Raw genomic sequence first — 12490 nt, forward strand, 5'->3', positions numbered from 1 at the left:
GATTAATCAAAGATTTTATACATACACTAGAGCACATGTGTCAAACACAAGGCCCGCGGGCCAAATCCAGCCCGCCAGGCCTTGCAATGTGGCCCGCACCGCGCTGTCATCACTGCACTCCGCTGTCAGTTTATGACATTGTCAGTTTATGACTGTTCAGTAAACCATTCGGCCCGCGATTTAGGCTGGATTTTAGATTTTGGCCCCTTCTCTGATTGAGTTCGACACCCCTACACTAGAGGCCCAGTGCACATATTTGTGCACGGGTGAGGTCTCTTGGCTTGGTCTGCGGAGATCGGGCCAAAACCGGCTCTCCAACATCCCCTGAGAGGTCCCGGATTACGAGAGGGCGCAGGCGAGGCCGAGGGACCCCACCGGTGCACGAATCCATGCACCGGGCATCTAGTTATAGAGTAAGAAACTGTCACCAGTGGTTGGGGAAAGAAAGGGACTGGGGCAGTGGATTAGGACTCTCAGTCTTCTCATAGCCCTTTATATTGCCTGAGTTTATCATCAGCATGCACTGATTTCCTAGTAATTACTAGAAAGATGTCAAAGACTAATAGGAAAATGTTCCAAATCATTAAGTGAATCAAATTATGAATGTGTATACTATGATCCCAATCTTCTTATGTGTGTAAATATATAGGAAGGAAACAAAGACTATATGCCAACAGTTTATATAAATGGGTGATGGGAATATAGGTAATTTTTTAAAATAATTTTCTAGACTTTCCAATAGGAGTACACATTTCATTTACAGTAAAAAGAAAGTTTTTCACTTAAAAATTGTTATGCCCTGTTTGGCTGCTATATAAATGCTGTAGTTAAAAACCCTTTGGTTTAAAAGGAAGGAGTAATTTATGATCCAGGCCTATCCAGTCAGGCTATAAGGTATGTAATGATGATGATGATACAGGTATGGGGAGGAGGTGATGATCAGTGTCCAATAACACACACTTTACTTTAAAAAAAACTAAATACTAGAATTTTATATCTATGAGTTACAATACATACATTTAGGAGAAAGAAAACATGACATTATAAAAAAGTTATTTACGTAACATATACTAAAAAAAAAAAGGTTTAACAGAATGAAAATAAAGTAAGTCCATGGATGATAGACACATACCAGTATGTTAAGTAAAACGAGAGTTAGGACTATCACTAACAAACCACAGAAGCTGACTGCGCTCTACCATAAGACATCCTTAATTCCACCAGACAGACTGTCACCTGAGGGAGCCACATCATCACGCTGTAATAAACAGCCTACCATTGCCAATTATACACAAATTGCTAAGTATGAACATGCAATCCTGGGTATACATAAAAAAATAAACTCACTAAGGCCACTGACACACTCCTGGCCTATCTTTATGATGAAGGAATAACTGCAAATGCTTACGGTAGTCATTTGGCGTGGTTCAAATTAAAAGTTTACTTTTACCTGACTTTCTTTTAACTAAAAAATGTTTACCTATTCTGATATGCACGGCATAAATGGCTTTAAAAGAAAATTTAATCAGTACAACGTGCAGGGGGAAAAAACACCTGTGTAAAAGTAATGCTATTCAGTACTGTAAGTGATGCTATTTTGGCACGAAGTAAACTGTACGGAGTTTTAAATGAAACGCTTAACAGTAGACTACTGCGGGGTGGGGCAAAAGTAGGTTTACAGTTGTTTGTTTGGAAAATAATACAATGCTTAACAATAACAATACAAGAATAAACTCCATGTTTCCTGTACGCACAACTGTAAGCCTGTTTTTGCCCCACCTAGTACGCAGAGGTTAAAATTACAATGACGCCGGGACCGGTTTGGCTCAGTGGATAGAGCATTAGCCTGTGGACTGAAAGGTCCCGGGTTCGATTCCGGTCAAGGGCATGTACCTTGGTTGCGGGCACATCCCCAGTCGGGGGTGTGCAAGAGGCATCTGATCGATGATTCTCTCTCATCGATGTTTCTAACGCTCTGTCCCTCCCAATTACTCTCTGTGTAAAATCAATTAGATATATTAAAAAAAAAAAATTACAATGAAAATGTAGATGTGTAAGAAAGTGTTCCGGCCACCATTCAGTGAAAAAAAAAAGCAGATTGCTAAAAACGGAATGTGGATTATGGCTGCAACTATATGAAAATGGGCGATGGTGATATTGTGTGCAACTATTTCAAAAAACAATTTATTATTATGGATATATTATTGTCGCAACTGACAACATAAAAAATTAAAAATAAATAAGGCTTTTTTTTTTTTTTTTTTCCTAAGCCTAAAGGCTCAGTTTGCTTATTCTGAGATCCAGATTTTTAAGTAAAGGGATCAAGAATAAAGTTGAATGTGCAGCTGTTTGCTTCTAGGAATACAAACAGGAGGAAATGAACAGAGGGAGGCGCATGCCTGTGAGATTGGGCTAACCACGTCATTCCCAGCTGTGTTTTAATTTGTATTGCTAAACAGAAACACACACTTTTCATGACAGAGGCTGAGAATCTCCGCTGGTGCCCAGTGACAGACAGAGGCACCCTAGAAAACACCGGGAATGTTAGACTCAGTAAATTTGCTGTCTGGTCTATATTCTAAATTGTACAGCATCAGTTCAATTATTCAGGAGTTAATTCTAATTGAATGCCATGTAAAAGCAGAGGGGATGATAGAAATGCTTGATAACTTACAAATGACTGAAAAGCCTACACAATAACACCCTCATGTGCTGGGCCAGCACGGCCAAGGGTTCGGTGAGCCTGAGGGGAGGGCAGTGAAAGATTAAAGAAAAGAAAGAGAGTAAGTTGAATCCCCTGTTAGGCCTCAGAGAGAGATCCAGCCAGCAAGCTGAGGGTTTATTTATTTATTTATTTATTTATTTTTAAATATATTTTATTGATTTTTTACAGAGAGGAAGGGAGAGAGATAGAGAGCTAGAAACGTCGATGAGAGAGAAACATCGACCAGCTGCCTCTTGCACACCCCCTAACTGGGGATGTGCCCGCAACCAACGTATATGCCCCTGACCAGAATCGAACCTGGGACCTTTCAGTCCTGCAGACTGACGCTCTACCACTGAGCCAAACCGGTTTCCGCTGAGGGTTTATTTTATAGTTGGAGAAAAACAGGGTAGTAGTCAACATAGTTACAATGTTCTTGTGAGTTTCGCTTGTTTTGCCAGCCTTGCTGTGCTTCCCACAGCCATTAGCTTACCCAGGAAGGACCTAGGGAACTTCATAAGGTCAAGCTTACTTATGCCAAGAGGGCTGTGCCCTCTACACCGGGACTTGTTTGTGGCTTTGCCAACAGGTCAGTCTGAGGCTTAACTCTATAGCCGCTCCCTAACACCCTAATATGCAAATTGACCGAACAGCAAAATGGCTGGTCATTATGACATGCACTGACCGCCAGGGGGCGGATGCTCAATGCAGGAGCTGCCCCCTGGTGGTCAGTCCACTCCCACAGGGGGAGCACCGCTCAACCAGAAGCCGGGCTCACAGCTGGCAAGTGCAGCGACAGCGGTGGCAGCCTCTCCTGCCTCCGTGCACTGCTAAGGACCTCGTAAGGGAGGTCTGACTGCCGGCTTAGGCCCACTCCCTGGTAGGGCAAGTGGGCCTAAGCCAGCAGTCAGACATCCCCCAAGGAGTCCTGGACTGGAAGAGGGTGCAGGCCAAGCTGAAGGACTCTCTCCCCCCAGTGCACGAATGTTGTGCACTGGGTCTCTAGTCCTATCTAATAAAGATGGAATATGCAAATTGACCCGTAACTGCAACAAATATGGTGGTGCCCACAGCCAATAAAAAGGAAATATGCAAATTGGCGCAACAAGGCTAGAGGCGGAAGGTGGCTCTGGCCGGGGCGAAGGTGGTGCCGGCAGCCAGGGGAAAGAAGGCCTATTCTTTTTCTTTTTCTTTTTTTTTTAAAAAAATATATTTTATTGATTTTGTACAGAGAGGAAGGGAGAGAGATAGAAAGCTAGAAACATCGATGAGAGAGAGTCATCGATCAGCTGCAGCTGCCTCTTGCACACCCCCTACTGGAGATATGCCCGCAACCAAGGTACATGCCCTTGACCGGAATCGAACCCGGGTCCCTTCAGTCCCCAAGCCGACGCTCTATCCATTGAGCCAAACCGGTCTCGGCAGGAAGGCCTGTTCTTGCATGAATCTTAGTGCATCGGGCCTATAGTATAAATATAAGGCTGGGCATATTAAAATCAGGCCTTCCCCCCCCCCCCCCCCAGCTGTAAGACAATTAAGTCAATAATAAAGCAAGCTGATATAGACCGAGGTCAGTCCTAATTGCAAAAAGCCTTGTTCTTTACATTTCAAAAACTACAGCAAGATTTTTAATGTAGCCAAAGAGATTAGGGAGGCAGAGAGATGTTCTGTAAGACTTAAGAAAATATTGCCTGCCTTGATGTTTGCTACTGCCTGCATTGTTATTTGTTTCCCGCCACAGCTAGGTTTGAGTTTCCCGCTCAGCTGAGCTTCCCGCTCAACTGAGTACTGCTGATAGAGCCACCCCCGCCCTGGGCTTGACCCTGAGGGCCACTACTGTCCCAAGCCCAGCGGTCCTAATCAGAGAAAAACATCTGTTTCCCTCCAAACCAACTGACCTTGACAAGCTGCTTGTGGTTTTTGCCTTTATAAGCCCGCTGTAAACCCCCAACGGGGCCCTTCCATCAGCCTCTGGGCTGGAGGTTGGGACCCGGCGTCGGTCAATAAACCTTTTGCGTGTTGCATCGAGACAAGTGTTTGTGTGGTTCGTGAGGTCGTCTCCGCCGTTCAGGACAAAAGGCCAGTTCGGGTCTTTCAGTTCAAATGGAGGTGAAGCAATACCTTAGAACACATGTGTCAAACACAAGGCCCGCGGGCCAAATCCAGCCCGCCAGGCCTTGCAATGTGGCCCGCACCGCACTGTCATCACTGCACTCCGCTGTCAGTTTATGACATTGTCAGTTTATGACTGTTCAGTAAACCATTCGGCCCGCAATTTAGGCTGGATTTTAGATTTTGGCCCCTTCTCTGATTGAGTTCGACACCCCTACCTTAGAAGGTGAATGCACTCTTTATAGCTACTTTAGACATTAGTCCCCGCCGCCTCCCCCCGTCCCCCATTTCTCCATTTATTTTATTAATTCTAGTAAGGTAGGGAGAGAGACACACATTGATTGATTGCCTCCCGCATGTGCAGACTGGGAACCAAACCTGCAACCTAGGAATGTGCCGTGGATGGAAATGAACACCACAACCTTTTGGTGTTCGAGATGATGCTCCAATCAACAGAGCCATCTGACCAAGGTATTTTTTTTCTTCCTTTTAAATGAGAACTGTACTGTCAATGGAAGCCCGGACCCGAAAGACATCAAGAAGGAAACATTAAAAAATTTACTATGAAATAGAGATTTCTCAAAGCTATCAATTTTTAATGCCATCAGCTTAAAATGACTACCTTTATACAGGCCGCTTGAGATTATAAGAAAATACACTAATTTTCAACCTAATTTTATACAATTACTTTTTTTCCTAATTTCATTATAAACTTGATCCTAGATTTATGGCAATAGCTGTATCCGTTGAAATGTGCGGAATTTTATTTTATTTTTTTAAATTTTCTTTAAATATACCTTTATTGGTTTCAGAGAGGAAGGGAGAGGGAGAGAGAGAATCATCAAAGATGAGAGAGAATCACTGACAGGCTGCCTCCCACATGCCACCTTACTGGGGATCAATCCCATAACACAGGTATGTGCCCTTGACCGGAATCAAACCGGCTAGGGCTGGAATTTTTTTTTTTAAAAGCTGATCATAATAAACACAGGTTACATAAAATGATTAATAAACTCCATATGTGGGTATTATTCAAAACTCGTTGCTTAAAAAAAAAAGGGGGGGGGGAATTTTAAATAATCAGATCACCTGTTATTTATATTGCCGATGAAAATATTACCATAAAGCGCAATTGCTAAAAGATGTTTTGCAGCAGGGTACAGACCCCTGACTGCCAGCCCACTCCAAGCCTGATTCCCAGCTCTGCCAGTTCTCTGAGGCTTAGGCTCCTCAATTTTAAGGAGATGAAATGCTTACATAGTGACAGGTACATTGAGTGCTCAATAACTAGTGGGTAGTTCTGCATGGCATATGCAGCACATGACTTAATGCATATAAAATGCTCAGCAGAGTGCCTGGAGCATAGTTAAGTGATCCATAAATAGCAGGTATTACATAAAAAGAAGACAAGAACTTAGATCAGCAAATAAAATTAATATAGTCTCTAACTCAATTGTTTTATCAAAATCTGAAAAAGTAAAAAAAAAATAAATAAATAAACAAACAAACAAAAAAACACACACATTCCTAGCATGCAATTTTTTATCCCTAATGTCTAGCACCAAATAGTAGGTAGTAGGTATAGGATAAACATTTCTACATTACTAAATAATGACTATCAAAATCAGTTATGAAGCTGAGGAGTACTAAGTGTGTAGACCTTCTCTATTTCATCTTTGCAGCCCAGTGCCTGGAAGATTATGTAACCCAGTATTCATCTAATTTCATTTTTTCCCCATTCAATTAAAATATAAATTTATTTGAAAATTTTAAAGTTAAAAATCAATACATGGGGCTTTTGTGTTTGGATTATGACATATACAAGGGTAAGAGCCAGGTCTGTCTAATCCATTACTAAGCTTCCTAACAAGCATTCAATATTTAACACATATTAGGGACCAAAATATGTAAATCAATGCATGCTTTTTACTTTTCATGTTCTGCAGAAATAGGAATAACTCCTAACCAGAGTTTGTACCAAACACATTATGGGACGGCTATAATGAAACTGGGAAGATGTTTTAAGAAAAAGTCTTGGCTGGTGTCCAGTGTATTTCAATAAAGCTAGAGCAAAAGAAAACAGACTTGGAAGTGACGAGCAGAATAAGCCGATCACAGTGAAGGCCGAACAGCAGTGTTATTATTATGGATCCCATAAACATTTACTCTAAGTAGCACACTGAGTTTCTGTGTGCTTTCTTAACAAAACTAAACCATAACAATTCAGGGCCGTGTGTCGTTTTAACAATAATACATGCTTTATTAACTGAGAAGCTTCATTCAACCAACTTTCTAGAGTAAAAAGCAAACTTTCCACAGGGCTCTATAAAAATCTCTAATTATTTCCTCTTCTGTTTCCCAGAAGTTGTAATAGTAACTGGTGAGGTTCTATGCCCTAAACAAAGCAAGGAAATGCTCCTACTCAGTCTTTTTGACCCCTCTGCCAACTAAAGAGCATACTCCAAGGGAGGTCCCTGCAATACCAACTTTGAAAGATAATAACTGACATAGGAAACCTCAAAAAGCAAGATTATAAAATGGAAATTATTTTCTAATACAAACAATTCTTTTAAAAAAAAAAAAAACCTAACAGAAATATTATGTAGCAAATCATAAAAATTACCTTCTCTGGCCGAAATCGGTTTGGCTCAGTGGATAGAGCGTCAGCCTGGGGAGTGAAAGGTCCCAGGTTCGATTCAGGTCAAGGGCATGTACCTTGGTTGCCGGCACATCCCCAGTATGGGGTGTGCAAGAGGCAGCTGATCGATGATTCTCTCTCATTGATGTTTCTAACTCTCTATCCCTCTCTCTTCCTCTCTGTAAAAATTCAATAAAATATATTTAAAAAAATTACCTTCTCTGTATATGTGGATCTACCTATAAAAACTATTACTGAGAAAAGGACCGTTCATTCCACTTATCAGGAATGTCTCTGAATATAAACAACATTTTCATTGAGGTAAGTTTTTTCCAGAGAGCTATGTGAATTATTTCAGAGGGCATTAGTAGTACATCAATGGTCCCAACTTAAAATGGTTTGAATTACGATTGATTTTTTTAACTTATGATAGTGCAAAAATGATACACATAATAATTACATGAGACATTCAATATTTTATTATAAACTAGGCTTTGTGTTAGATGATTTGACCCAACTGTACACCTATGTGTTCTGAGCACATTTAAGGAAGGCGAGGCTAAGCTGTGACATTTGACAGGTTAGGTTTATTGAATGCATTTTCAGTTTAGGATGAGTTTATTGGGGTGTTAACCCCATCATAAGTCCAGAAGCATCTGTATTTGGGTCAGTAAAGTGTTATGCTTAGTCCCACAAAAGCCAGAAAACATCACTATTCTTCTCCATGTGTTTGATTATGAGAAATTCTATATTCTATCTATAATAGAATCTTACCACCTAAGTGAAGGCCTTTGCAATGATGAGTGCAGAGCAGTAACACACTTTAGATAAAGATTAATAGTACTTTATTCCTGAGACTACAATTCACACAATTAAATTGTTATTGTCTTTTACATATTCTATTCCAGTTTGAGTCTAGGTAGATCACATTTACAGTCCTGATAATGGTGATTCCGAGGATAATTTAAAAATCTACAGTCCCTCCACAGTCCCCCCACCCATAGCTGGGTTGGTTGCAGCACCTTCCCATACACCAAAGGATGCGTGTTCAATTCTCAGTCAGGGCACATACCTAGGTTGCGGGTTCGATCCCCGGTTAGGGGGCACGTGTAAGGCAAATGATCAATGTCCCTCCCCACCCAAATCAATAAAGCATAACCTTGGGTGAGAAAAAAAAAAAATCAACAGGCCCCCAAATCACACCAGATCAGGTGGATTGTCTGACTAAAGACTATCAGAGAAACACGGAAACGGGAGATCTGAAGAAAAATCAGGTTGAGGGACTTCGTAGAAAACAGTCTTGTTTTCTTCCATTCCTGGCAGAGGCCTCTTACTAGATAGAGTTGCGTTCATTATTCACGAGCACCTAATAAAAGCATTTTACTTAATCTCATGATCAAAACAGGTTCAGAATTGTCTGGATTTCCTTCTTGCCAGGGAAAACAGCTGGTATTATAAAAACACACCTAAGCTATTTTACATAGAGCTTGTCTTCCAAATAGGTGACAATGAGCTTTCTGATAAGCAACGTAAAGAAATACCTAGCTGGCCGAAACCGGTTTGGCTCAGTGGACAGAGCGTCAGTCTGTGGACTGAAAGGTCCCAGGTTCAATTCCAGTCAAGGGCATGTACCTTGGTTGTGGGCACATCCCCAGTAGGGGATGTGCAGGAGGCAGCTGGTCGATGATTCTCTCTCATTGATGTTTCTTTTTTCTTTTTTTAAATATATTTTATTTTATTGATTTTTTACAGAGAGGAAGGGAGAGAGATAGAGAGCTAGAAACGTCAATGAGAGAGAAACATCGACCAGCTGCCTCTTGCACACCCCCCACCGGGGATGTGCCCGCAACCAATGTACATGCCCTTGACAGTAATCAAACCCGGGACCTTTCAGTCCGCAGACCGACGCTCTACCACTGAGCCAAACCGGTTTTGGCTCATCAATGTTTCTAACTATATCTATCCCTCTCCCTTCCTCTCTGTAAAAAAAAAAATAATAAAAATCAATAAAGTATATTAAAAAAAAGAAAAGAAATACCTAGGTACAACATAAAAAAATATAATGAAAATAAATAAATAAATAAATAAATGGACCGGAAAGGGGGAAAAAACACTTTGTCATAACTTACAGAAGATAAGGAATTATGTTAACATTAAGAGTTATATTCATCAAAGGATCACTGAAAGGAAGAGAAGGCAAGCTACAAATGTGAATTTACAAAAGATTATTATCTATACTAAACATACAAAAATCACAAGAAAAAAAAAGACACCAAGAGAAGTGAACCAAAGATATAAACAGGCATTTCACAGAGGAAGAACATGAATACACAATGGACTTAATAAAAGATGCTTAATTTCATTAGTCTGGGAAATTCAAAGTAAAAGCCACAGTAAGAAAACACCATCCGGTTTGGCTCAGTGGTAGAGCGTCGGTCTGCGGACTGAAAGGTCCCAGGTTCGATTCCGGTGAAGGGCATGTACCTTGGTTGCGGGCACATCCCCGGTAGGGGGTGTGCAAGAGGCAGCTGGTTGATGTTTCTCTCTCATCGACATTTCTAACTCTCTCTCCCTCTCCCTTCTTCTCTGTAAAAAATCAATAAAATATATTAAAAAAAAAAAATAGAAAAAAGAAAAAAAAGAAAACACCATCCTTTATTTTGTGTTTTTAACATCCCTATGGTCTTTTTAAAATTTTACCACATGTGCCTGAATCCATATACAATGCATGGTTTAATTTCCCCTGCCTTTTTTTTTTTTTTTTTTTACATTACGAAAGGGAAATTAGTTGATTTGCTTATTGTGTTGAGTGTGTTATTTGTGAGATTCACCCTCAATTGATGTAGTTTATTTTAAATTTTTTTGTATGTTTATACTATAACCATTTCCCGTTGGTGGACATTGCTTCCTGTTTTATTTTACGGCTATTACGTGAACACTAGAGGCCCGGCGCACGACATTCGTGCACGACTGGGATCCCTAGACCCTAGCCATCGATCACATCTGGAGGTTGTCAAATGTTTTCTTTTAGGGGAGGCAGAGGGATGGGAAGGAGGGGCAAGAGGGACCTTCAAAGGTCTGAGCACATTGGAGAGCTAACATTGAGTTTCATGTGTAGTGGTTCTTCGTCTTGTGTTCCTTTATCTCTGCTGTATTATATTCATTCCGAATGTATTAAGTTGACCCTCTCCTAAAGAATCCACAATGAAACAAAACTCAAAAAAGGCTTTAAACTGTCTTAAATCAGATAAATGTGGTAGTAAAATATTTCACCCACAGAGATTAGAAAATTGCTAATTGCATAAAATAGACTCACCTGTATTGTACAGGTTAAAGCGCACAGATTATCTTAACTTGCCTTGTACCTTTCAATGGAACAAGTATGACCACTACAGAGTTAGAGGCAAGAAAGTAATTATTATTAATTATTCTTCATGTTACAGAGTTCCTTCTTATGAGCATAGAGTAAAATTATTTCCAGGTGGTTCCGGGAATTTGTAAATCTTCCACTGTTGTCATTCCTATTTTGTTGCCTATTAGGCAACTTTGTGGTTTAAAGATTATGAAATTTTGCTCTGGTTCACCACATAGTTTAAACTTTCAAAGTGACTATGAGCAAAAGGAAGCAATTAAATATTTACATTTACAATATCTATTTTGTTTATACCGAGTTAAAAAGACCTTAGAAACAAAAACTTGAAAATGTTAATTTGAAAAATCCTGATCCTTGGGTTTTAGACTAGATTTAGTATTTGATATATAACACTACACAATGTAATTAAATCATTGTTCTTTAGCATTTATATATATATATGTATGTATATATATATATATATATATCATTAATGTTTGATATTTTAATAGTTTACATTAGGAAAATGTCATTTTTAATTTAAAAAGGATACTTAAAGTATTCTGGAAAAAAAACAAACAGTAAAAATAATAGACATAGAACTCATAATAAATGAGTTCTATGTCTGTCTAGTAAATAAGCTCCACTGCCCATGCCTCAAGGGACACAGAGCACTTCTGCTCCCTCCCTTTTCCAGTATAAATGACACCTGCTTTCACCACAGGAGCGAGCCTACTGGAGGACGCAAGATCGTGTAAAGAGAGCCAAGTTCAGAGAAGGCCATTCTAGAACTCCCGCCTGACCCACAACTGATCCCACACAACAGTCAGCCCAACAGAAACTAGAGGAACTGCCCAGCCACCGAGGGAGGTGTATACACTAATACAGTTCTTTCTTAAGCCACTGCATTTTTTTTTGGATGGTTGGGTTATAGAGCAAGATTAATCAATCATACCTATTCACCCTGGATAATCAATTACACTTCTCCTTTAATGATTTTCAGGAATTGAAGCCAAAAATTGTGAAACGTTTTAATTTAGGTGTCTTCTGGAATGAGGCTTTAATAGCACACCAGGCAGGAAGTATTACTTGCAGAAAGGATTTATAACCCCATCCCAGGGCTTCATTTCTCCTACCAATAATACTGCTTGTTTTCAACGTAAGAGTTTCTTTAGCAGCTGTGCTGAGAACTGCAGTGTGTGTGCTGTGTGTGTGTGTATGTAAATGCAAAATGGAGGATTAGAAGATGAACCAAACTTGATATGTATAACCTCCTGGGGTACAGAGTATGGGGGGTGGGGAGCATACCTGTTCCAGGAGCAATAAAAACATTTCCCAATACATCTTCCTTAGAATACAGAGGGCTATAGTGTCTGACCTTAAATTGTGATGGATAATTTACTACAATAGTTAAATCACTAGTAATCAATCCAAATGTCAAGTGACAACTTAGTCAAGGAGTTACAAATCACACATTCACGTATACATATCAATACATATGTGACTCTAGCCATCTATCCATTCACCCAACTTTCCATCCACACACACGATCCTGGGCTGTACTTTCTTGATCACTGCTAAAGACACTTAACCTCATCTGTGAATCCTGCTATATCTTTTTCACTCAGAAATGGGAAGCAGCAGTTCTGGTAATAATATAATGGTATTTTGCAAACCAACCCAG

General features: G+C 40.0%; 1 protein-coding gene and 1 long non-coding RNA gene across 4 annotated transcripts in view; both read right to left on the reverse strand.

The window, feature by feature from the left end:
* The window catches only part of PLEKHA5 (pleckstrin homology domain containing A5), a 204369-nt gene that overhangs the window by 175079 nt on the left and 16800 nt on the right, over positions 1 to 12490 (reverse strand). The gene's annotated exons all lie outside the window — the stretch shown is intronic.
* Positions 4220 to 7444, reverse strand: LOC311619187. Its single transcript, XR_014794457.1, has 2 exons — positions 5035 to 7444; positions 4220 to 4395 (listed from the first exon to the last, which is right to left on the reverse strand). It is a non-coding gene; the product is annotated as an uncharacterized lncRNA (long non-coding RNA).

The sequence above is a fragment of the Pipistrellus hanaki genome (genome assembly GCF_964339955.1).
Source record: "Pipistrellus hanaki genome assembly, chromosome: 3".
NCBI classification, from domain to species: Eukaryota; Metazoa; Chordata; class Mammalia; order Chiroptera; family Vespertilionidae; genus Pipistrellus; species Pipistrellus hanaki.